Raw genomic sequence first — 26731 nt, forward strand, 5'->3', positions numbered from 1 at the left:
CTCCCTAAAAACGCAATAAAAGTGATCAAAAGAGCTGTATGTACCCCAAAATGGTACCAATAAAAACTACAGCTCGTCTCGCAAAATATAAGCCCTCATAGAGCTCCGTACATCAAAAAATAAAAAAGTTACAGGACTTTGAATGCAGCTATAGAGGAAAAAAAAGATTTCCAAAAAAAGGGGGTTTTATTGCAGAAAAGTGGGAGAATCTAAAAAAAAAAAAGTAAGAATTTTGGTATCGCTGTAACCGTACCGGCCCGCAGAAAAAATGGATTGTGTCATTTATGCTGCATAATTAACGCTGTAAATAAAAATAAAAAAACTCCCCAAAAATCTAGGGCAGAATTGATGTGTTTTCTCTCCCTGCTATCATAAAAAAAAATAAAATAAAAGTTTTACAATATAGTCAATGTACCCAAAAGTGGCACCGATAAAAACTACAGTTCGCCACGAAAAGAACAAGCCCTTACACGGCCGCATTGACAGAAAAATAAAAAAGTTATGACTTTTGATAAATGAAGAAAATCCACCAAAAATCGTTGCGTCCTTAAAGGGGTTGTCCCGCGGCAGCATGTGGGGTTCAGCACTTCTGCATGGCCATATTAATGCACTTTGTAATATACATCGTGCATTAAATATGAGCCATACAGAAGTTATTTACTTACCTACAGGGGTTTCCCCCCCCCCCCCCCCCCCTATGCTGGCGTCCCCGTTTCCATGGCGGCGACCATCATTCTCCTCTGGTCGCAGGAACAGTCGCGCTTGCGCATTGAAGATTCCTCTTCTGGATGGTCCGGGCTCACAAGCTGCGTCCTGGCTCCTCCCTCTTCTCCGCGTCATCGCGTAGCTCCGCCCCCCATCACGTGGTGCCGATCAACCAATGAGGTGGCTGTAATCGGCAGTGGAGCTCAGACTGGAGTAGAACATCCACAGTGCACCATGGGAGAAGACCCGCGGTGCACCATGGGAGAAGACCAGCGGCAGCCATCTTGGACAGAAGAATCTTCACAGCTGCAGAACGGGGATCCAGGTAAGAGAATTAAAAAAAAATTAAAAAAAATAACAAACGGCAGCGGTTTTACTGTTTACTAAGTGGGGGTCTGTGCAAACAAAACAAAAAAATTATGTTTTGCCGCGGGACAACCCCTTTAAGCCCAAAATAGGCCGTGTCATTAAGGGGTTAACTGGGGCAACCAGCGTGAAAAAAGAGATCGCATGACGAGAACATTGTTGTTCCTCTTTACAAGGCACTGGTCCGACCACACATGGGATATTGTGGACAAAAGAAAGACATATCACAGCTTGAGCGGGTACAAAGGTGGGCAACTAAAGTAATTACTGGAATGGGCGGACTACAATATCCAGAGAGGCTATCAAAACTGGGATGATTTAGTTTAAAAAGAAGACAGCTTGATGACTATGTATACATATATCAGGGGACAGTACAGAGATCTCCCATCATCTATTATACCCAGGTCTATAACTAGGGGGAGCTCTAATAACTATGTATACATATATCAGGGGACAGTACAGAGATCTCCCATCATCTAGTTATACCCAGATCTATAACTAGGGAGCGCTCTTATAACTATGTATACATATATCAGGGGACAGTACAGAGATCTCTCCCATCATCTAGTTATACCCAGGACTGTAACTAGGGGGAGCTCTAATAACTATGTATACATATATCAGGGGACAGTACAGAGATCTCTCCCATCATCTAGTTATACCCAGGACTGTAACTAGGGGGAGCTCTAATAACTATGTATACATATATCAGGGGACAGTACAGAGATCTCCTAGTTATACCCAGGACTGTAACCAGGGGGAGCTCTAATAACTATGTATACATATATCAGGGGACAGTACAAAGATCTCTCCCATCATCTAGTTATACCCAGAACTGTAACTAGGGGGCGCTCTAACAACTATGTATACATATATCAGGGGACAGTACAGAGATCTCTCATCATCTATTATACCCAGGACCGTAACTAGGGGGAGCTCTAAAAACTATGTATACATATATCAGGGGACAGTACAGAGATCTCTTCCATCATCTATTATACCCAGGTCTATAACTAGGGGGAGCTCTAATAACTATGTATACATATATCAGGGGACAGTACAGAGATCTCTTCCATCATCTATTATACCCAGGTCTATAACTAGGGGGAGCTCTAATAACTATGTATACATATATCAGGGGATAGTACAGAGATCTCTTCCATCATCTATTATACCCAGGTCTATAACTAGGGGGAGATCTAATAACTATGTATACATATATCAGGGGACAGTACAGAGATCTCCCATCATCTAGTTATACCCAGGACCGTAACTAGGGGGAGCTCTAAAAACATTGTATACATATATCAGGGGACAGTACAGAGATCTCTTCCATCATCTATTATACCCAGGTCTATAACTAGGGGGAGCTCTAATAACTATGTATACATATATTAGGGGACAGTACAGAGATCTCCCATCATCTAGTTATACCCAGGTCTATAACTAGGGAGCACTCTTATAACTATGTATACATATATCAGGGGACAGTACAGAGATCTCTCCCATCATCTAGTTATACCCAGGACTGTAACTAGGGGGAGCTCTAATTACTATGTATACATATATCAGGGGACACTACAGAGATCTCCCATCATCTAGTTATACCCAGGACTGTAACTAGGGGGAGCTCTAATAACTATGTATACATATATCAGGGGACAGTACAGAGATCTCCCATCATCTATTATACCCAGGACCGTAACTAGGGGGAGCTCTAATAACTATGTATACATATATCAGGGGACGGTACAGAGATCTCCCATCATCTAGTTATACCCAGAACTGTAACTAGGGGGAGCTCTAATAACTATGTATACATATATCAGGGGACAGTACAGAGATCTCCCATCATCTAGTTATACCCACAACTGTAACTAGGGGGCGCTCTAAAAACTATGTATACATATATCAGGGGACAGTACAGAGATTTCCCATCATCTATTATATACAGTACTGTAACTAGGGGGCGCTCTAATAACTATGTATACATATATCAGGGGACAGTACAGAGATCTCCCATCATCTAGTTATACCCAGGACCGTAACTAGAGGGAGCTCTAATAACTACCGTGTTTCCCCGAAAGTAAGACAGTGTCTTACTTTCTTTTTATCCCCAAAAGCCAGACTATGTCTTACTTTCGGGGTATGTCTTATAATAAAAAAAAATCATTACTCACCTCCCCCGGCGTTCTGTCGCGCTCCGGCAGGATGTCGCTCGCTCCTCGTCCCCGGCGCAGCATTGCTTTCTGAATGCGGGGCTTGAAATCCCCGCCTCCAGAAAGCTAATACACACGCCGTCAGCCAGTTACAGCCATTCAATGACAGCATTGAATGGCTGTGATTGGCTGAAGGCGCACGTGGCTTCAGCCAATCACACTATTCAATGACATCATTGAATGGGTGTGATTGGCTGAAGCCACGTGCGCCTTCAGCCAATCACAGCCATTCAATGATGTCATTGAATAGTGTGATTGGCTGAAGCCACGTGCGCCTTCAGCCAATCACAGCCATTCTGTAACTGGCTGACGGCGTGTGTATTAGCTTTCTGGAGGCGGGGATTTCAAGCCCCCGCATTCAGAAAGCAATGCTGCGCCGGGGACGAGGAGCGAGCGACATCCTGCCGGAGCGCGACAGAACGCCGGGGGAGGTGAGTAATGATTTTTTTTTTTCTACGGTATGTCTTACTTTCGGGGTACGGCTTACATTGGCCGACCCCCCTGACACCCCAGATACGTCTTACCATCGGGGGTGTCTTACTATCGGGGAAACACGGTATGTATACATATATCAGGGGACAGTACAGAGATCTCCCATCATCTAGTTATACCCAGAACTGTAACTAGGGGGAGCTCTAATAACTATGTATACATATATCAGGGGACAGTACAGAGATCTCCTAGTTATACCCAGGACTGTAACCAGGGGGAGCTCTAATAACTATGTATACATATATCAGGGGACAGTACAGAGATCTCTCCCATCATCTAGTTATACCCAGAACTGTAACTAGGGGGCGCTCTAACAACTATGTATACATATATCAGGGGACAGTACAGAGATCTCCTAGTTATACCCAGGACTGTAACCAGGGGGAGCTCTAATAACTATGTATACATATATCAGGGGACAGTACAGAGATCTCTTCCATCATCTAGTTATTCCCAGAACTGTAACTAGGGGGCGCTCTAACAACTATGTATACATATATCAGGGGACAGTACAGAGATCTCTCATCATCTATTATACCCAGGACCGTAACTAGGGGGAGCTCTAAAAACTATGTATACATATATCAAGGGACAGTACAGAGATCTCTTCCATCATCTATTATACCCAGGTCTATAACTAGGGGGAGCTCTAATAACTATGTATACATATATCAGGGGACAGTACAGAGATCTCTTCCATCATCTATTATACCCAGGACCGTAACTAGGGGGAGCTCTAAAAACTATGTATACATATATAAGGGGACAGTACAGAGATCTCTTCCATCATCTATTATACCCAGGTCTATAACTAGGGGGAGCTCTAATAACTATGTATACATATATCAGGGGACAGTACAGAGATCTCCTAGTTATACCCAGAACTGTAACTAGGGGGCGCTCTAACAACTATGTATAGACATATCAGGGGACAGTACAGAGATCTCTTCCATCATCTATTATACCCAGGACCGTAACTAGGGGGAGCTCTAAAAACTATGTATACATATATCAGGGGACAGTACAGAGATCTCTTCCATCATCTATTATACCCAGGTCTATAACTAGGGGGAGATCTAATAACTATGTATACATATATCAGGGGACAGTACAGAGATCTCCCATCATCTAGTTATACCCAGGACCGTAACTAGGGGGAGCTCTAAAAACTATGTATACATATATCAGGGGACAGTACAGAGATCTCTTCCATCATCTATTATACCCAGGTCTATAACTAGGGGGAGCTCTAATAACTATGTATACATATATCAGGGGACAGTACAGAGATCTCCCATCATCTAGTTATACCCAGGTCTATAACTAGGGAGCGCTCTTATAACTATGTATACATATATCAGGGGACAGTACAGAGATCTCTCCCATCATCTAGTTATGCCCAGGACTGTAACTAGGGGGAGCTCTAATAACTATGTATACATATATCAGGGGACAGTACAGAGATCTCTCCCATCATCTAGTTATACCCAGGACTGTAACTAGGGGGAGCTCTAATAACTATGTATACATATATCAGGGGACAGTACAGAGATCTCTCCCATCATCTAGTTATACCCAGGACTGTAACTAGGGGGAGCTCTAATTACTATGTATACATATATCAGGGGACACTACAGAGATCTCCCATCATCTAGTTATACCCAGGACTGTAACTAGGGGGAGCTCTAATAACTATGTATACATATATCAGGGGACAGTACAGAGATCTCTCCCATCATCTAGTTATACCCAGGACTGTAACTAGGGGGAGCTCTAATAACTATGTATACATATATCAGGGGACAGTACAGAGATCTCCTAGTTATACCCAGGACTGTAACCAGGGGGAGCTCTAATAACTATGTATACATATATCAGGGGACAGTACAAAGATCTCTCCCATCATCTAGTTATACCCAGAACTGTAACTAGGGGGCGCTCTAACAACTATGTATACATATATCAGGGGACAGTACAGAGATCTCTCATCATCTATTATACCCAGGACCGTAACTAGGGGGAGCTCTAAAAACTATGTATACATATATCAGGGGACAGTACAGAGATCTCTTCCATCATCTATTATACCCAGGTCTATAACTAGGGGGAGCTCTAATAACTATGTATACATATATCAGGGGACAGTACAGAGATCTCTTCCATCATCTATTATACCCAGGTCTATAACTAGGGGGAGCTCTAATAACTATGTATACATATATCAGGGGATAGTACAGAGATCTCTTCCATCATCTATTATACCCAGGTCTATAACTAGGGGGAGATCTAATAACTATGTATACATATATCAGGGGACAGTACAGAGATCTCCCATCATCTAGTTATACCCAGGACCGTAACTAGGGGGAGCTCTAAAAACATTGTATACATATATCAGGGGACAGTACAGAGATCTCTTCCATCATCTATTATACCCAGGTCTATAACTAGGGGGAGCTCTAATAACTATGTATACATATATTAGGGGACAGTACAGAGATCTCCCATCATCTAGTTATACCCAGGTCTATAACTAGGGAGCACTCTTATAACTATGTATACATATATCAGGGGACAGTACAGAGATCTCTCCCATCATCTAGTTATACCCAGGACTGTAACTAGGGGGAGCTCTAATTACTATGTATACATATATCAGGGGACACTACAGAGATCTCCCATCATCTAGTTATACCCAGGACTGTAACTAGGGGGAGCTCTAATAACTATGTATACATATATCAGGGGACAGTACAGAGATCTCCCATCATCTATTATACCCAGGACCGTAACTAGGGGGAGCTCTAATAACTATGTATACATATATCAGGGGACGGTACAGAGATCTCCCATCATCTAGTTATACCCAGAACTGTAACTAGGGGGAGCTCTAATAACTATGTATACATATATCAGGGGACAGTACAGAGATCTCCCATCATCTAGTTATACCCACAACTGTAACTAGGGGGCGCTCTAAAAACTATGTATACATATATCAGGGGACAGTACAGAGATTTCCCATCATCTATTATATACAGTACTGTAACTAGGGGGCGCTCTAATAACTATGTATACATATATCAGGGGACAGTACAGAGATCTCCCATCATCTAGTTATACCCAGGACCGTAACTAGAGGGAGCTCTAATAACTACCGTGTTTCCCCGAAAGTAAGACAGTGTCTTACTTTCTTTTTATCCCCAAAAGCCAGACTATGTCTTACTTTCGGGGTATGTCTTATAATAAAAAAAAATCATTACTCACCTCCCCCGGCGTTCTGTCGCGCTCCGGCAGGATGTCGCTCGCTCCTCGTCCCCGGCGCAGCATTGCTTTCTGAATGCGGGGCTTGAAATCCCCGCCTCCAGAAAGCTAATACACACGCCGTCAGCCAGTTACAGCCATTCAATGACAGCATTGAATGGCTGTGATTGGCTGAAGGCGCACGTGGCTTCAGCCAATCACACTATTCAATGACATCATTGAATGGGTGTGATTGGCTGAAGCCACGTGCGCCTTCAGCCAATCACAGCCATTCAATGATGTCATTGAATAGTGTGATTGGCTGAAGCCACGTGCGCCTTCAGCCAATCACAGCCATTCTGTAACTGGCTGACGGCGTGTGTATTAGCTTTCTGGAGGCGGGGATTTCAAGCCCCCGCATTCAGAAAGCAATGCTGCGCCGGGGACGAGGAGCGAGCGACATCCTGCCGGAGCGCGACAGAACGCCGGGGGAGGTGAGTAATGATTTTTTTTTTTCTACGGTATGTCTTACTTTCGGGGTACGGCTTACATTGGCCGACCCCCCTGACACCCCAGATACGTCTTACCATCGGGGGTGTCTTACTATCGGGGAAACACGGTATGTATACATATATCAGGGGACAGTACAGAGATCTCCCATCATCTAGTTATACCCAGAACTGTAACTAGGGGGAGCTCTAATAACTATGTATACATATATCAGGGGACAGTACAGAGATCTCCTAGTTATACCCAGGACTGTAACCAGGGGGAGCTCTAATAACTATGTATACATATATCAGGGGACAGTACAGAGATCTCTCCCATCATCTAGTTATACCCAGAACTGTAACTAGGGGGCGCTCTAACAACTATGTATACATATATCAGGGGACAGTACAGAGATCTCCTAGTTATACCCAGGACTGTAACCAGGGGGAGCTCTAATAACTATGTATACATATATCAGGGGACAGTACAGAGATCTCTTCCATCATCTAGTTATTCCCAGAACTGTAACTAGGGGGCGCTCTAACAACTATGTATACATATATCAGGGGACAGTACAGAGATCTCTCATCATCTATTATACCCAGGACCGTAACTAGGGGGAGCTCTAAAAACTATGTATACATATATCAAGGGACAGTACAGAGATCTCTTCCATCATCTATTATACCCAGGTCTATAACTAGGGGGAGCTCTAATAACTATGTATACATATATCAGGGGACAGTACAGAGATCTCTTCCATCATCTATTATACCCAGGACCGTAACTAGGGGGAGCTCTAAAAACTATGTATACATATATAAGGGGACAGTACAGAGATCTCTTCCATCATCTATTATACCCAGGTCTATAACTAGGGGGAGCTCTAATAACTATGTATACATATATCAGGGGACAGTACAGAGATCTCCTAGTTATACCCAGAACTGTAACTAGGGGGCGCTCTAACAACTATGTATAGACATATCAGGGGACAGTACAGAGATCTCTTCCATCATCTATTATACCCAGGACCGTAACTAGGGGGAGCTCTAAAAACTATGTATACATATATCAGGGGACAGTACAGAGATCTCTTCCATCATCTATTATACCCAGGTCTATAACTAGGGGGAGATCTAATAACTATGTATACATATATCAGGGGACAGTACAGAGATCTCCCATCATCTAGTTATACCCAGGACCGTAACTAGGGGGAGCTCTAAAAACTATGTATACATATATCAGGGGACAGTACAGAGATCTCTTCCATCATCTATTATACCCAGGTCTATAACTAGGGGGAGCTCTAATAACTATGTATACATATATCAGGGGACAGTACAGAGATCTCCCATCATCTAGTTATACCCAGGTCTATAACTAGGGAGCGCTCTTATAACTATGTATACATATATCAGGGGACAGTACAGAGATCTCTCCCATCATCTAGTTATGCCCAGGACTGTAACTAGGGGGAGCTCTAATAACTATGTATACATATATCAGGGGACAGTACAGAGATCTCTCCCATCATCTAGTTATACCCAGGACTGTAACTAGGGGGAGCTCTAATAACTATGTATACATATATCAGGGGACAGTACAGAGATCTCTCCCATCATCTAGTTATACCCAGGACTGTAACTAGGGGGAGCTCTAATTACTATGTATACATATATCAGGGGACACTACAGAGATCTCCCATCATCTAGTTATACCCAGGACTGTAACTAGGGGGAGCTCTAATAACTATGTATACATATATCAGGGGACAGTACAGAGATCTCCCATCATCTATTATACCCAGGACCGTAACTAGGGGGAGCTCTAATAACTATGTATACATATATCAGGGGACGGTACAGAGATCTCCCATCATCTAGTTATACCCAGAACTGTAACTAGGGGGAGCTCTAATAACTATGTATACATATATGAGGGGACAGTACAGAGATCTCCCATCATCTAGTTATACCCACAACTGTAACTAGGGGGCGCTCTAAAAACTATGTATACATATATCAGGGGACAGTACAGAGATTTCCCATCATCTATTATATACAGTACTGTAACTAGGGGGCGCTCTAATAACTATGTATACATATATCAGGGGACAGTACAGAGATCTCCTAGTTATACCCAGAACTGTAACTAGGGGGCGCTCTAACAACTATGTATAGACATATCAGGGGACAGTACAGAGATCTCCCATCATCTAGTTATACCCAGGACCGTAACTAGGGGGAGCTCTAATAACTATGTATACATATATCAGGGGACAGTACAGAGATCTCCCATCATCTAGTTATACCCAGAACTGTAACTAGGGGGAGCTCTAATAACTATGTATACATATATCAGGGGACAGTACAGAGATCTCCTAGTTATACCCAGGACTGTAACCAGGGGGAGCTCTAATAACTATGTATACATATATCAGGGGACAGTACAGAGATCTCTCCCATCATCTAGTTATACCCAGAACTGTAACTAGGGGGCACTCTAACAACTATGTATACATATATCAGGGGACAGTACAGAGATCTCCCATCATCTAGTTATACCCAGAACTGTAACTAGGGGGAGCTCTAACAACTATGTATACATATATCAGGGGACAGTACAGAGATCTCTCATCATCTATTATACCCAGGACCGTAACTAGGGGGAGCTCTAAAAACTATGTATACATATATCAGGGGACAGTACAGAGATCTCTTCCATCATCTATTATACCCAGGTCTATAACTAGGGGGAGCTCTAATAACTATGTATACATATATCAGGGGACAGTACAGAGATCTCCCATCATCTAGTTATACCCAGATCTATAACTAGGGAGCGCTCTTATAACTATGTATACATATATCAGGGGACAGTACAGAGATCTCTCCCATCATCTAGTTATACCCAGGACTGTAACTAGGGGGAGCTCTAATAACTATGTATACATATATCAGGGGACAGTACAGAGATCTCTCCCATCATCTAGTTATACCCAGGACTGTAACTAGAGGGAGCTCTAATAACTATGTATAGATATATAAGGGGACAGTACAGAGATCTCTCCCATCATCTAGTTATACCCAGGACTGTAACTAGGGGGAGCTCTAATAACTATGTATACATATATCAGGGGACAGTACAGAGATCTCTCCCATCATCTAGTTATATCCAGGACTGTAACTAGGGGCGCTCTATTAACTAATAACTTTTTAATGGGTATATGAGGGGACAGTACAGAGATCTCCTATAATGTTATACCCAAGACTGTACCTAGAGGGCACTCTCTCCGTCTAGGGCAATGATGGCAAAGCTTTGTTTGCCCAAACTGTATCCCCAAACCTCTTTATTTATCACAAAGTGCCAACACATCAGGGGGCGGGGCTTATTACTACGTATGATGTTACATCTGTCATTGTAAAAAAGGACTAGTAATTGTAAGGAAATTATAGTGCCAGTGATTCTGGTGGTGCAGTGCGCCACACAGCTCTGCTACATGCATATCACACACACAGCTCTGCTACATGCATGTCACACACACATACAGCTCTGCTACATGCCTGTCACACACACATACAGCTCTGCTACATGCCTGTCACACACACATACAGCTCTGCTACATGCATGTCACACACACACATACAGCTCTGCTGCATACATTTTTCATCCCAAACAACAGGGATCACAAGCAGCACAGCACTCTGGATGAAGTACCTGTGATGATGTCACCGTCATGCTCGGCCCTGATCACATGACAGTGACATCATCACAGGTTCTTCATCCTGAGTTAAGTGTGCTTACAGGACCTGTGATGACGTCAAAGTCATGTGATTAGGGCGCATATTACCAAAGGAGGCCTGAGTTCTCCTATGGGGCCGATTCAGCCAATCAGCTGGCTGGAATCGGCACCACGTGACACAGCGGCGTGCCCGCGCATTGCCGTGCACAGGATTGTGCTGCCTGAGTTCTCCTGTGCGGCCGATTCAGCCAACAGCGGCGTGCCCGCGCATTGCCGTGCACAGGATTGTGCTTTGCCCGCGCTTTCACGTGCTCAGTGCCTTGCCATGCACTCGTGTGGACACAGGATTGTGCCTTGCCCGCGGTTTACATGCCACTCGTGTGTGCACAGACAGTTATTGATTTGGCAGGTATTTTTTGTGCTTTTTGGCAGTTTTTTTTTGTGCTTTTTGGCAGTTTTTTTTGTGCTTTTTGGCAGTTTTTTTTTGTGCTTTTTGGCAGGTTTTTTGTGTGCTTTTTGGCAGTTTTTTTTGTGCTTTTTGGCAGGTTTTTTTTGTGCTTTTTGGCAGGTTTTTTTTGTGCTTTTGCCAAAGGTGATTATTTCTTTTGCGCACGTGGATTTGCCAGCGGAAGTTTTACATCTTTTGCGCAAGTGGATTTGCCAGCGGACGTTTTACACAGGACTACTAAAAGCCAAGGTAAGCTGCTGCATCTGCTCATTTAATTGCGCTCTTACTTCCCCTGCGCGCATTGGCGGAGAGGCGGCCAATTCTGCATGCCGCTGCATCCGCGCATGCCGCTGCATTGTCCACGAGCGCGATCCCCAGCATGCCGCTGCATTGTCCACGAGCGCGATCCCCAGCATGCCGCTGCATTGTCGCCGCGATCCCCAGCATGCCGCTGCATTGTCCACGAGCGCGATCCCCAGCATGCCGCTGCATTGTCCACGAGCGCGATCCCCAGCATGCCGCTGCATTGTCGTCGCGATCCCCAGCATGCCGCTGCATTGTCGTCGCGATCCCCAGCATGCCGCTGCATTGTCGCCGCGATCCCCAGCATGCCGCTGCATTGTCGCCGCGATCCCCAGCATGCCGCTGCATTGTCGCCGCAATCCCCAGCATGCCGCTGCATTGTCTGCATTGTCGTCGCGATCCCCAGCATGCCGCTGCATTGTCGTCGCGATCCCCAGCATGCCGCTGCATTGTCGCCGCGATCCCCAGCATGCCGCTGCATTGTCGCCGCAATCCCCAGCATGCCGCTGCATTGTCGCCGCGATCCCCAGCATGCCGCTGCATTGTCGCCGCGATCCCCAGCATGCCGCTGCATGCATGGTCGCCGCTGCATTGTCCACGAGCGCGATCCCCAGCATGCCACTGCATTGTCTGCATTGTCGTCGCGATCCCCAGCATGCCGCTGCATTGTCGTCGCGATCCCCAGCATGCCGCTGCATTGTCGCCGCGATCCCCAGCATGCCGCTGCATTGTCGCCGCAATCCCCAGCATGCCGCTGCATTGTCGCCGCGATCCCCAGCATGCCGCTGCATTGTCGCCGCGATCCCCAGCATGCCGCTGCATGCATGGTCGCCGCTGCATTGTCCACGAGCGCGATCCCCAGCATGCCACTGCATTGTCGCCATGCCGCTGCATTGTCCACGAGCGCGATCCCCAGCATGCCGCTGCATTGTCGCCGCGATCCCCAGCATGCCGCTGCAATGTCCACGAGCGCGATCCCCAGCATGCCACTGCATTTTCGCCATGCCGCTGCATTGTCCACGAGCGCGATCCCCAGCATGCCGCTGCATTGTCGCCGCGATCCCCAGCATGCCGCTGCATTGTCCACGAGCGCGATCCCCAGCATGCCGCTGCATTGTCCACGAGCGCGATCCCCAGCATGCCGCTGCATTGTCGCCGCGATCCCCAGCATGCCGCTGCAATGTCCACGAGCGCGATCCCCAGCATGCCACTGCATTTTCGCCATGCCGCTGCATTGTCCACGAGCGCGATCCCCAGCATGCCGCTGCATTGTCCACGAGCGCGATCCCCAGCATGCCGCTGCATTGTCGCCGCGATCCCCAGCATGCCGCTGCATTATCGCCATGCCGCTGCATTGTCCACGAGCGCGATCCCCAGCATGCCGCTGCATTGTCGCCGCGATCCCCAGCATGCCGCTGCATGCATGGTCGCCGCTGCATTGTCCACGAGCACGATCCCCAGCATGCCGCTGCATTGCTATGTGTGGAGACGCGGTTACCAGAGATTTGTGCGCTGTGCGCTGCTACGTGTGGAGACGCGATTACCTGAGATTTGTGCGCTGTGCGCTGCTACGTGTGGAGACAACACCCAAGATTTGTGCGCTACGTGTGGTGAGTACGTCACCTGAGATTTGCGTGACGCCACCTGACGCAACCTGTCTTTTTTTGCAGATTTGTGCGCCTTATTGCAAAATAACGTGTGGAGAGGATCCTGACGTTTGGACGCGTTTCGAGAAGAATTTCGCTTCGCTCGGACACCATCTGACATCACTCAGCGAGGTAAGCTGCTGCATCTGCCAAATTTTTCATTGCTTGCATATGCTCATGTGTACATGCATGCGTGCCTGTATGCGTGCATGCGTGCCTGTATGCGTACATGCCTGTATGCGTACATGCATGCATGCCTTATGCGTACATGCGTGTATGCGTACGTGCGTGCCTGTATGCCTATGTGCGGGCATGCGTGCCGTATGCGTGCGGGCATGCGTGCATGCCTTGTGCGGGCATGCGTGCATGCCTTATGCGTGCGGGCGTGCGTGCATGCCTTATGCGTGCATGCCTTATGCGTGCGGGCATGCATGCCTTATGCGTGCGGGCATGCCTTATGCGTGCGGGCATGCGTGCCTTATGCGTGCGGGCATGCGTGCCTTATGCGTGCGGGCATGCGTGCATGCCTTGTGCATGCGTGCGGGCATGCGTGCATGCCTTGTGCGTGCGTGCGGGCATGCGTGCATGCCTTGTGCGTGCGGGCATGCGTGCATGCCCTTGTGCGTGCGTGCATGCCCTTGTGCGGGCATGCGTGCATGCCTTGTGCGTACGGGCATGCGTGCCTGCATGCATGCCTGTATGCGTGCGTGCATGCATGCCTGTGTGCGTGCGTGCCTTATGCGTGCGGGCATGCGTGCATGCCTTATGCGTGCGGGCATGCGTGCATGCCTTATGCGTGCGGGCGTGCATGCCTTATGCGTGCGGGCGTGCATGCCTTATGCGTGCGGGCATGCGTGCATGCCTTATGCGTGCATGCCTTATGCGTGCGGGCGTGCATGCCTTATGCGTGCGGGCATGCATGCCTTGTGCATGCGTGCATGCCTTGTGCATGCGTGCATGCCTTATGCGTGCGTGCGGGCATGCGTGCGTGCCTTATGCGTGCGGGCATGCGTGCATGCCTTATGCGTGCGGGCATGCGTGCATGCCTTATGCGTGCGGGCATGCGTGCATGCCTTATGCGTGCGGGCATGCGTGCATGCCTTATGCGTGCGGGCGTGCATGCCTTATGCGTGCGGGCATGCATGCCTTATGCGTGCGGGCATGCGTGCATGCCTTATGCGTGCATGCCTTATGCGTGCGGGCGTGCATGCCTTATGCGTGCGGGCATGCATGCCTTGTGCATGCGTGCATGCCTTGTGCATGCGTGCATGCCTTATGCGTGCGTGCGGGCATGCGTGCATGCCTTATGCGTGCGGGCATGCGTGCATGCCTTATGCGTGCGGGCATGCGTGCATGCCTTATGCGTGCGGGCATGCGTGCATGCCTTATGCGTGCGGGCATGCGTGCATGCCTTATGCGTGCGGGCATGCGTGCATGCCTTATGCGTACGGGCATGCGTGCATGCCTTATGCGTACGGGCATGCCTGTGTGCGTGCGTGCATGCCTTATGCGTACGGGCATGCCTGTGTGCGTGCGTGCATGCCTGTGTGCGTGCGTGCATGCCTGTGTGCTTGCATGCCTGTGTGCGTGAGTGCATGCCTTGTGCGTGCCTTATGCGTACATGCATGCCTGTATGCGTGCGTGCATGCCTTATGCGTACGTGCGCGCATTATGCGTACACGCATTATGCGTACACGCATGCCTGTGTGTACACGCATGCCTGTATGCGTACACACATGCATGCCTGTATGCGTACATGTATGCCTATGTGCGTGCATGCATGCCTTATGCGTGCATGCCTTATGCGTACACGCACGCGTGCCTGTATGCGTACACGCACGCGTTCCTGTGTGCATGCATGCCTGTATGCGTGCATGTATGTATACATGCACGCATGCATGCCTGTATGCGTGCATGTATGTATACATGCATGTATGCTCACCCACTTACTCAGCCACCCCCTCTCTCACACACAGACACACACACTTGCTGTGTTAAATTCGTCTTATTGGGCGAAAAAGACATAACATTAGATTTGAGCATTTAATTCCTTTTTTTAGCAAACGTACAGGTTCCATCCCAATACTGAACAAACCTTCGGAGAAACATACCAATTGTCCAAATACGATGTCTTTATCTATTAAAGTAGGAGTGAAGAAAAGCAGGGACAGTGCAATAACTATGAAAACCCACGGAATTAAGCCAATTGCAGGCAGGGTTAATTTTTTTTTTCTTCCTCCTTCTAGGTCAGCTGATACGTTTTGGTCAGAATACTGCACTGTGGTAACCGTTTCCGCTGCTCGCAACCACAGAGTTGAATCACCAGAGAGCCAGAAGTTCCCAGATGTTGGCTCAGGAGGACGCTTAAAAGCTGGAAATGGCCCATCACCTGCTATGGAAATCCATCATCAGGATCTGATGGAGCAGTACGATGCATGTGATGCTGCTCACTGTCCCTCGTTAGTCGGTTCACAGTTTATACACTAAGCTATTTATCCCCTTAGAGAACAAGCCTGTTTGCGCCTTAGTGACAGACTGAAAACTTGGAACTTTACATGTGTCACTTGACATATCATAAGTCCGTAAAGGTTTTGCATATCCAAGTGACTGTGACATTTTTTTCTTCCCCTTGTTAAAAGGACTGTTAAAAGTTGTGTATATTTATTAAAATTGCTACTTTGCACAATTTTGAATTTTCATTTTTTCACATTGTCAAATGTCATATATAAAATAAGTGCAAACATTCTGTACAAATCTCTGCGAACATATAGATTTCCATCCGTTCACTTTATTCTGGAAGCACGGTTTAAAACTTTTGTACATTTATTTTTTCCATCTAGGAGACGTACAAATTTAACATTACTTTTCAGAATTTTGAGGAACACTTAGTTTTCCTACACCAATCCAAGTTTGCAAAGGCTGCTACGTGTCATAATTAAGGATGAGCAGGAGTATACTCGCTAAAGCACTACTCGTTCAAGTAATGTGCCTTAGACGAGTATCTCCCTGCTCGTCCATAAAGATTCGGGGACCGCTGCGGCTGACAGGTGAGTCGCAGGGGAGATAGAGAGAGATCTCCCCTCCGTTCCTCCCCGCTCTCCCTCACGGCGGCCCCCGAATCTTTAAGGACGAGCAGGGAGACACTCGTTTAAGGCACATTACTCGAACGAGTAGTACCTTAGCAAGTATACTCGCTCATCCTTAATTATGACACCTAGCAGCCTTTGTGACATAGACAAAAGGCCGCTGTGTTTATGGGTCTTTTCTGTTTAATGCATTGCAGTAAAATATTGCGCAGTTTTTCAGGATCCTCCGTCATAATTATTTTTTTTTAAAAGCGTATTAAAAACAAGGGAGTCACTGGGAAAAAACAGTGCATTAAAAGAAGGGTTTAAAGATTGCTGAACGACGAGGGTCTCTTCACTGTCTGGCAGCCTTCCCGTTCTCAAGGACGTCAGATCTGCAGGAAATGACGAGAAATCAGCAGGTTAACAGTCACATCCCACCAGTATTACTGATTCCTAGATCCGCTCAACCCACTTACAATGACCACTACTCCCCCAACCAGGTCAGAAGAATTATGCGTGCATCTATGCATGCATGTGTGCATCTATGCATGCATGTGTGCATCTACGCATGCATGTGTGCATCTATGCATGCATGTGTGCATCTATGCATGTGTGCATCTACGCATGCATGTGTGCATCTATGCATGCATGTGTGCATCTGCATGCATGTACACGCATGCGTGCATCTATACATAAATGCATGCGTCCGCATACAGGCACGCGTGCATGTCCGCATACAGGCACGCGTGCATGTCCGCATACAGGCACGCGTGCATGTCCGCATACAGGCACGCGTGCATGTCCGCATACAGGCACGCGTGCATGTCCGCATACAGGCACGCGTGCATGTCCGCATACAGGCACGCGTGTACACAAGGCATGCGTGTACGCATAATGCGCGCATGTACGCATAATGCATGCACGCACGCATACAGGCATGCATGTACGCATAAGGCACGCACGCATAAGGCATGCACTCACGCATAAGGCACGCACGCACACATGCATGCACGCATAAGGCATGCACGCACGCATACAGGCATGCATGCCCGTACGCACAAGGCAGGCACGCATGCCCGTACGCACAAGGCATGCACGCATGCCCGCACGCACAAGGGCATGCACGCATGCCCGCACGCACAAGGGCATGCACGCATGCCCGCACGCACAAGGGCATGCACGCATGCCCGCACGCACAAGGCATGCACGCATGCCCGCACGCATAAGGCATGCCCGCACGCATAAGGCATGCATGCCCGCACGCATAAGGCATGCACGCATGCCCGCACGCATACGGCACGCATGCCCGCACGCATACGGCACGCATGCCCGCATACAGGCACGCACGTACGCATACGCATAAGGCATGCATGCATGTACGCATACAGGCATGTACGCATACAGGCACGCATGCATGTACACATGAGCATATGCAAGCAATGAAAAATTTGGCAGATGCAGCAGCTTACCTCGCTGAGTGATGTCAGATGGTGTCCGAGCGAAGCGAAATTCTTCTCGAAACGCGTCCAAACGTCAGGATCCTCTCCACACGTTATTTTGCAATAAGGCGCACAAATCTGCAAAAAAAGACAGGTTGCGTCAGGTGGCGTCACGCAAATCTCAGGTGACGTACTCACCACACGTAGCGCACAAATCTTGGGTGTTGTCTCCACACGTAGCAGCGCACAGCGCACAAATCTCAGGTAATCGCGTCTCCACACGTAGCAGCGCACAGCGCACAAATCTCTGGTAACCGCGTCTCCACACATAGCAATGCAGCGGCATGCTGGGGATCGTGCTCGTGGACAATGCAGCGGCGACCATGCATGCAGCGGCATGCTGGGGATCGCGGCGACAATGCAGCGGCATGCTGGGGATCGCGCTCGTGGACAATGCAGCGGCGACCATGCATGCAGCGGCATGCTGGGGATCGCGCTCGTGGACAATGCAGCGGCATGCTGGGGATCGCGCTCGTGGACAATGCAGCGGCATGCTGGGGATCGCGCTCGTGGACAATGCAGCGGCATGCTGGGGATCGCGCTCGTGGACAATGCAGCGGCATGGCGAAAATGCAGTGGCATGCTGGGGATCGCGCTTGTGGACAATGCAGCGGCATGCTGGGGATCGCGGCGACAATGCAGCGGCATGCTGGGGATCGCGCTCGTGGACAATGCAGCGGCGACCATGCATGCAGCGGCATGCTGGGGATCGCGGCGACAATGCAGCGGCATGCTGGGGATCGCGCTCGTGGACAATGCAGCGGCGACCATGCATGCAGCGGCATGCTGGGGATCGCGGCGACAATGCAGCGGCATGCTGGGGATCGCGCTCGTGGACAATGCAGCGGCGACCATGCATGCAGCGGCATGCTGGGGATCGCGCTCGTGGACAATGCAGCGGCATGCTGGGGATCGCGCTCGTGGACAATGCAGCGGCATGCTGGGGATCGCGCTCGTGGACAATGCAGCGGCATGCTGGGGATCGCGCTCGTGGACAATGCAGCGGCATGGCGAAAATGCAGTGGCATGCTGGGGATCGCGCTTGTGGACAATGCAGCGGCATGCTGGGGATCGCGGCGACAATGCAGCGGCATGCTGGGGATCGCGCTCGTGGACAATGCAGCGGCGACCATGCATGCAGCGGCATGCTGGGGATCGCGGCGACAATGCAGCGGCATGCTGGTGATCGCGCTCGTGGACAATGCAGCGGCATGGCGACAATGCAGTGGCATGCTGGGGATCGCGCTCGTGGACAATGCAGCGGCATGGCGACAATGCAGCGGCATGCTGGGGATCGCGCTCGTGGACAATGCAGCGGCGACCATGCATGCAGCGGCATGCTGGGGATCGCGGCGACAATGCAGCGGCATGCTGGGGATTGCGGCGACAATGCAGCGGCATGCTGGGGATTGCGGCGACAATGCAGCGGCATGCTGGGGATTGCGGCGACAATGCAGCGGCATGCTGGGGATCGCGGCGACAATGCAGCGGCATGCTGGGGATCGCGGCGACAATGCAGCGGCATGCTGGGGATCGCGCTCGTGGACAATGCAGCGGCATGGCGATAATGCAGCGGCATGCTGGGGATCGCGGCGACAATGCAGCGGCATGCTGGGGATCGCGCTCGTGGACAATGCAGCGGCATGGCGATAATGCAGCGGCATGCTGGGGATCGCGGCGACAATGCAGCGGCATGCTGGGGATCGCGCTCGTGGACAATGCAGCGGCATGCTGGGGAGCGGCATGCTGGGGATCGCGCTCGTGGACAATGCAGCGGCATGCTGGGGATCGCGCTCGTGGACAATGCAGTGGCATGCTGGGGATCGCGCTCGTGGACAATGCAGCGGCATGCTGGGGATCGCGGCGACAATGCAGCGGCATGCTGGGGATCGCGCTCGTGGACAATGCAGCGGCATGCGCGGATGCAGCGGCATGCAGAATTGGCCGCCTCTCCGCCAATGCGCGCAGGGGAAGTAAGAGCGCAATTAAATGAGCAGATGCAGCAGCTTACCTTGGCTTTTAGTAGTCCTGTGTAAAACGTCCGCTGGCAAATCCACTTGCGCAAAAGATGTAAAACTTCCGCTGGCAAATCCACGTGCGCAAAAGAAATAATCACCTTTGGCAAAAGCACAAAAAAAACCTGCCAAAAAGCACAAAAAAAAAACTGCCAAAAAGCACAAAAAAAAAACTGCCAAAAAGCACAAAAAAAAACCTGCCAAAAAGCACAAAAAAAAACTGCCAAAAAGCACAAAAAAAAACTGCCAAAAAGCACAAAAAATACCTGCCAAATCAATAACTGTCTGTGCACACACGAGTGGCATGTAAACCGCGGGCAAGGCACAATCCTGTGTCCACACGAGTGCATGGCAAGGCACTGAGCACGTGAAAGCGCGGGCAAAGCACAATCCTGTGCACGGCAATGCGCGGGCACGCCGCTGTTGGCTGAATCGGCCGCACAGGAGAACTCAGGCAGCACAATCCTGTGCACGGCAATGCGCGGGCACGCCGCTGTGTCACGTGGTGCCGATTCCAGCCAGCTGATTGGCTGAATCGGCCCCATAGGAGAACTCAGGCCTCCTTTGGTAATATGCGATTAGGGCAGAGCATGTAACAGACAGACAGTAGGACTCACACATCCTCCAAAAGCTTCCTATCAGCGCTCTGCGGTTCACAGCAGCCTGTAGTGGCCTTACCTGACCAGACCACTGGAAAGAGGAAGCCGGGGAGCGCTGACAGCAGGAAGCCTGCAGAGGAGGTGAGGGGGAGTGCTGACAGCAGGAATTCTGCAGAGGGGGTGAGGGGGGAGCGCTGACAGCAGGAAGCCCGCAGAGGAGGTGAGAGGGGAGCGCTGACAGCAGGAAGCCCGCAGAGGGGGTGAGGGGGAGCACTGACAGCAGGAATTCTGCAGAGGGGGTGAGGGGGGAGCGCTGACAGCAGGAATTCTGCAGAGGGGGTGAGAGGGGAGCGCCGACAGCAGGAAGCCCGCAGAGGAGGTGAGAGGAGAGCGCCGACAGCAGGAAGCCCGCAGAGGAGGTGAGAGGGGAGCGCCGACAGCAGGAAGCCCGCAGAGGAGGTGAGAGGGGAGCGCCGACAGCAGGAAGCCCGCAGAGGGGGTGAGGGGGAGCGCCGACAGCAGGAAGCCCGCAGAGGGGGTGAGGGGGGAGCGCCGACAGCAGGAAGCCCGCAGAGGAGGTGAGAGGGAAGCGCCGACAGCAGGAAGCCCGCAGAGGAGGTGAGAGGGGAGCGCCGACAGCAGGAAGCCCGCAGAGGAGGTGAGAGGGGAGCGCCGACAGCAGGAAGCCCGCAGAGGAGGTGAGAGGGGAGCGCCGACAGCAGGAAGCCCGCAGAGGAGGTGAGAGGGGAGCGCCGACAGCAGGAAGCCCGCAGAGGGGGTGAGGGGGAGCGCCGACAGCAGGAAGCCCGCAGAGGGGGTGAGGGGGGAGCGCCGACAGCAGGAAGCCCGCAGAGGGGGTGAGGGGGGAGCGCCGACAGCAGGAAGCCCGCAGAGGGGGTGAGGGGGGAGCGCCGACAGCAGGAAGCCCGCAGAGGGGGTGAGGGGGGAGCGCCGACAGCAGGAAGCCCGCAGAGTGGGTGAGGGGGGAGCGCCGACAGCAGGAAGCCGCAGAGGGGGTGAGGGGGGAGCGCCGACTGCAGGAAGCCCGCAGAGGGGGTGAGGGGGGAGCGCCGACTGCAGGAAGCCCGCAGAGGGGGTGAGGGGGGAGCGCCGACTGCAGGAAGCCCGCAGAGGGGGTGAGGGGGGAGCGCCGACTGCAGGAAGCCCGCAGAGGGGGTGAGGGGGGAGCGCCGACTGCAGGAAGCCCGCAGAGGGGGTGAGGGGGGAGCACCGACAGCAGGAAGCCCGCAGAGGGGGTGAGGGGGGAGCGCCGACAGCAGGAAGCCCGCAGAGGGGGTGAGGGGGGAGCGCCGACAGCAGGAAGCCCGCAGAGGGGGTGAGGGGGGAGCGCCGACAGCAGGAAGCCCGCAGAGGGGGTGAGGGGGGAGCGCCGACAGCAGGAAGCCCGCAGAGGGGGTGAGGGGGGAGCGCCGACAGCAGGAAGCCCGCAGAGGGGGTGAGGGGGGAGCGCCGACAGCAGGAAGCCTGCAGAGGAGGTGAGGGGGAGCGCCGCATAGTATGAAATTAGCTGCACATACATGGCCAATTTACAGTCAAACTCTTCACTAATTGTCTCATATCATCCCCTCAAATCCCGCGCAGCAAAACACACACGCACCCCTAGTTTCCCCCTGATACAATTACACTTACTGCTTGCAGGTCTTATAAGCTCCGCTGATCAACTCACTCAGGACTCCACGGACCAAAACCTGCAGAGCCGCGAGCTTCCAGGAACTGTGATGTTGTCACTGTCATATGATCACTGATGTGGGGAGAAGTCACGGGTCACATGACCAGGAGGACTAGCTTCTGCAAAATTCTGCTGCTGGATGTAGCAGAGCTGTATGTGTGTAATGTACACGCTCCTGTACTGTATGTGTATTGTGGATGTAGCAGAGCTGTATGTATGTAATGTACACGCTCCTGTACTGTATGTGTATTGTGGATGTAGCAGAGCTGTATGTGTGTAATGCACACGCTCCTGTACTGTATGTGTATTGTGGATGTAGCAGAGCTGTATGTGTGTAATGTACATGCTCCTGTACTGTATGTGTATTGTGTATGTAGCAGAGCTGTATGTGTGTAATGTACACGCTCCTGTACTGTATGTGTATTGTGGATGTAGCAGAGCTGTATGTGTGTAATGTACACGCTCCTGTACTGTATGTGTACTGTGGATGTAGCAGAGCTGTATGTGTGTAATGTACACGCTCCTGTACTGTATGTGTATTGTGGATGTAGCAGAGCTGTATGTGTGTAATGTACATGCTCCTGTACTGTATGTGTATTGTGGATGTAGCAGAGCTGTATGTGTGTAATGTACACGCTCCTGTACTGTATGTGTATTGTGGATGTAGCAGAGCTGTATGTGTGTAATGTACACGCTCCTGTACTGTGTGTGTATTGTGGATGTAGCAGAGCTGTATGTGTGTAATGTACACGCTCCTGTACTGTATGTGTCTTGTGGATGTAGCAGAGCTGTATGTGTGTAATGTACACGCTCCTGTACTGTATGTGTATTGTGGATGTAGCAGAGCTGTATGTGTGTAATGTACATGTTCCTGTACTGTATGTGTATTGTGGATGTAGTAGAGCTGTATGTGTGTAATGTACACGCTCCTGTACTGTATGTGTATTGTGGATGTAGCAGAGCTGTATGTGTGTAATGTACACGCTCCTGTACTGTATGTGTATTGTGGATGTAGCAGAGCTGTATGTGTGTAATGTACACGCTCCTGTGCTGTATGTGTACTGTGGATGTAGCAGAGCTGTATGTGTGTAATGTACACGCTCCTGTACTGTATGTGTATTGTGGATGTAGCAGAGCTGTATGTGTGTAATGTACACGCTCCTGTACTGTATGTGTATTGTGGATGTAGCAGAGCTGTATGTGTGTAATGTACACGCTCCTGTACTGTATGTGTATTGTGGATGTAGCAGAGCTGTATGTGTGTAATGTACACGCTCCTGTACTGTATGTGTATTGTGTATGTAGCAGAGCACTGCAAAGACAGCAAGATACAAATCATAGCAACTGAACAGACATATATGCACATATTAGCTGATATACCCGGCTTCGCCCGAGTTAACTTGGTACTGGTGTTTATCTGGTGTTCAGACAGAAAATCTTATGAAGTCGTGGTTGCTGTACAGATACCGAGGAAAACAACATGTTCACCATTTTGCATAGTTCTTTGCGTTACCCAGGAAACACCACGTGGAGGCAACCATGCGACAATTCCTTTATATAAAATGACATTAGAAAGTGAGAGAATTACATTCCGTACGTCAAATTTGGACGCTAATTCTTTTGCGCTTAGAATTGAATAATCAAGTTGCAACCCATTAACTTTTCCTATTTATGACATAATCAATGCTCATGCCAAATTTCATGTTTCTACGACATCAGGAAGTGAGAGATTTAGATTCCGTACGTAAAATTTGGACGCTAATTCTTTTGCGCTAGAATTGAATAATCGAGTTGGGACCTTTTTACTTTTCCTATTTATGACATATTCTATGCTCATGCTGAATTTCATGTTTCCCAAGACATCGGGAAGTGAGAGAATTAGTGGCGAGTCAGTCAGTGAGTGAGTGAGTGAGTGAGTGAGTCAGTGAGGGCTTTCGTCTTTATGTATATATATAGATATATGGGGATTGGCTGACCTGAGCAAACAACCTAGACAGCTACACCATCCACCTGTGGAGCTGTGCTGCTAGAAACACTGAGGGAAAAAGATTCCAGCACAGCACAACCCTAACAAATACTGTCCCTTATATCGGCCCCAGTAGTAATAGTAACCCCCATCGCAGACCCAGTAGTAATAGGGTCCCCTATTGCCACCCCAATAGTGATGAGACCCTTCATTGCTGCCCCAATAGTATGAGGGTCCCCCATTGCTAGCCCTGTTAGTGCAAATAAATATATTAGCTATGAGATATGCTTCTCGGGTCCAAATTGGTTAGAAGTATATATGGGCCTGAAAACAAATTGTCAGACTGGATGTGATCCATAGTTATCTGTTTATTGATTGACAGGCAGCAGCTTTTATGGAGACTCATTCTTTGATTACAATAATTCAAATTTATTATAATTCATTTATTACTATTGGTCAATGAAACATAAACACAATATGAATAGGCAAGATAAAGAATTTAACCTCTAAAATGCCGAGCAGGCACAGTAGAATCATACATGATTAGCTTCTCAGAACACACAAGTACAGTAATGGCATCATTAAGTGGTTTAGAGAGAATATTTTGGAACATATGTGAACAGTGAGGAACATGTCATCTCAACACGGGGGCTAGTCTGGAGGCCTTTTCATTATCTTTAGTAGCCCCGGCCTCGGCTCTTCTCTCAAGGCTTTTTTGAAGTACAGATATTTAACCCCTTCCCTCCCCATGACGTACCGGTACGTCACGGGAGCAGGGTACTTCCCGCAACATGACGTAGCAGTACGTCATGTCAATAAAGTGTTACTGCGGCGACACAGCAGTGATGTCTGCTGACATAGTCAGCAGACAAGCGCTGCGTCAGGGCTGGGGACCAATCACTGCGGTCCCTCCCCCACGATCGTTGTGATTGGTCAGGGAAAAACTCCCTGACCAATCACAGCATGGCAGTGGAGTTCACGCTGTTTACTGTAGGGGCTCTGTCTGCAAGCACCTCAGTGTGTTTCCGGTGCTTGTAGATAGAGCACTTACTGTGTAATCAGTGTGAAAAACCTGTAATCAGTGTGAAAAACCTGTAATCAGTGTGAAAAACCTGTGATCAGAGTGTAGATTAGGCAGGGAGTGAGTGTAATGTAGTGTAGTGTAGTGAGTGAGTGATCAGCAGTGTAGTGTAGTGAGTGATTAGAAGTGTAGTGAGTGAGTGATCAGCAGTGTAGTGAGTGATTAGAAGTGTAATTTAGTGTAGTGAGTGATCAGCAGTGTAGTGTAGTAAGTGAATGATCAGCAGTGTAGTGTAGTGATCAGCAGTGTAGTGAGTGATCTCAAGTGTAGTGTAGTGAGTGAGTGATCAGCAGTGTAGTGTAGTGTAGTGAGTGATTAGAAGTGTAGTGTAGTGATCAGCAGTGTAGTGTAGTGATCAGCAGTGTAGTGTAGTGAGTGATCAGAAGTGTAGTGTAGTGTAGTGAGTGATTAGAAGTGTAATGTAGTGTAGTGAGTGATCAGCAGTGTAGTGTAGTGATCAGCAGTGTAGTGTAGTGTAGTGAGTGATCAGAAGTGTAGTGTAGTGTAGTGAGTGATTAGAAGTGTAATGTAGTGTAGTGAGTGATCAGCAGTGTAGTGAGTGATCAGAAGTGTAGTGTAGTGTAGTGATCAGCAGTGTAGTGTAGTGAGTGATTAGAAGTGTAATGTAGTGTAGTGAGTGATCACAAGTGTAGTGTAGTAAGTGAATGATCAGCAGTGTAGTGTAGTGAGTGATTAGAAGTGTAGTGTAGTGATCAGCAGTGTAGTGTAGTGATCAGCAGTGTAGTGTAGTGTAGTGTAGTGAGTGATTAGAAGTGTAGTGTAGTGAGTGATCAGCAGTGTAGTGAGTGATCACAAGTGTAGTGTAGTAAGTGAATGATCAGCAGTGTAGTGTAGTGATCAGCAGTGTAGTGTAGTGAGTGATAAGGAGTATAGTGTAATGATCAGCAGTGTAGTGTAGTGAGTGATTAGAAGTATAATGAGTGAGTGATCAGCAGTGTAGTGAGTGATTCAAAGTGTAGTGTAGTGTAGTGACCTGTAGTGTGTGATCAGCAGTGTAGTGTAGTGAGTGACCTGTAGTGTGTGATCAGCAGTGTAGTGTAGTGAGTGACCTGTAGTGTGTGATCAGCAGTGTAGTGTAGTGAGTGACCCGTAGTGTGTGATCAGCAGTGTAGTGTAGTGAGTGACCTGTA

At 49.3% G+C, this 26731-nt stretch overlaps 1 protein-coding gene across 5 annotated transcripts in view; it reads right to left on the bottom strand.

The window, feature by feature from the left end:
* LOC136627330 (zinc finger protein 271-like) overlaps window positions 1-22604 on the bottom strand; it is a 95277-nt gene extending 72673 nt beyond the window's left edge. Inside the window, exons 1-4 of one of the 5 annotated variants that reach the window (XR_010792774.1) lie at window positions 20489-20823; window positions 20241-20369; window positions 18200-18307; window positions 16307-17122 (exon numbers count right to left, since the gene is read on the bottom strand). The gene's annotated coding sequence lies outside the window, so the exon portion shown is untranslated. Of the gene's footprint in view, window positions 1-16306; window positions 17123-18199; window positions 18308-20240; window positions 20394-20441; window positions 20824-22493 lie in introns of those variants that run through there. The other 4 variants (XR_010792772.1, XR_010792773.1, XR_010792775.1 and 1 more) reach the window with 4 other exon arrangements.
* Window positions 22605-26731: the final 4127 nt, after the last annotated feature.

The sequence above is a fragment of the Eleutherodactylus coqui genome, chromosome 5, assembly GCF_035609145.1.
Source record: "Eleutherodactylus coqui strain aEleCoq1 chromosome 5, aEleCoq1.hap1, whole genome shotgun sequence".
In the NCBI taxonomy this organism is placed as follows: Eukaryota; Metazoa; Chordata; class Amphibia; order Anura; family Eleutherodactylidae; genus Eleutherodactylus; species Eleutherodactylus coqui.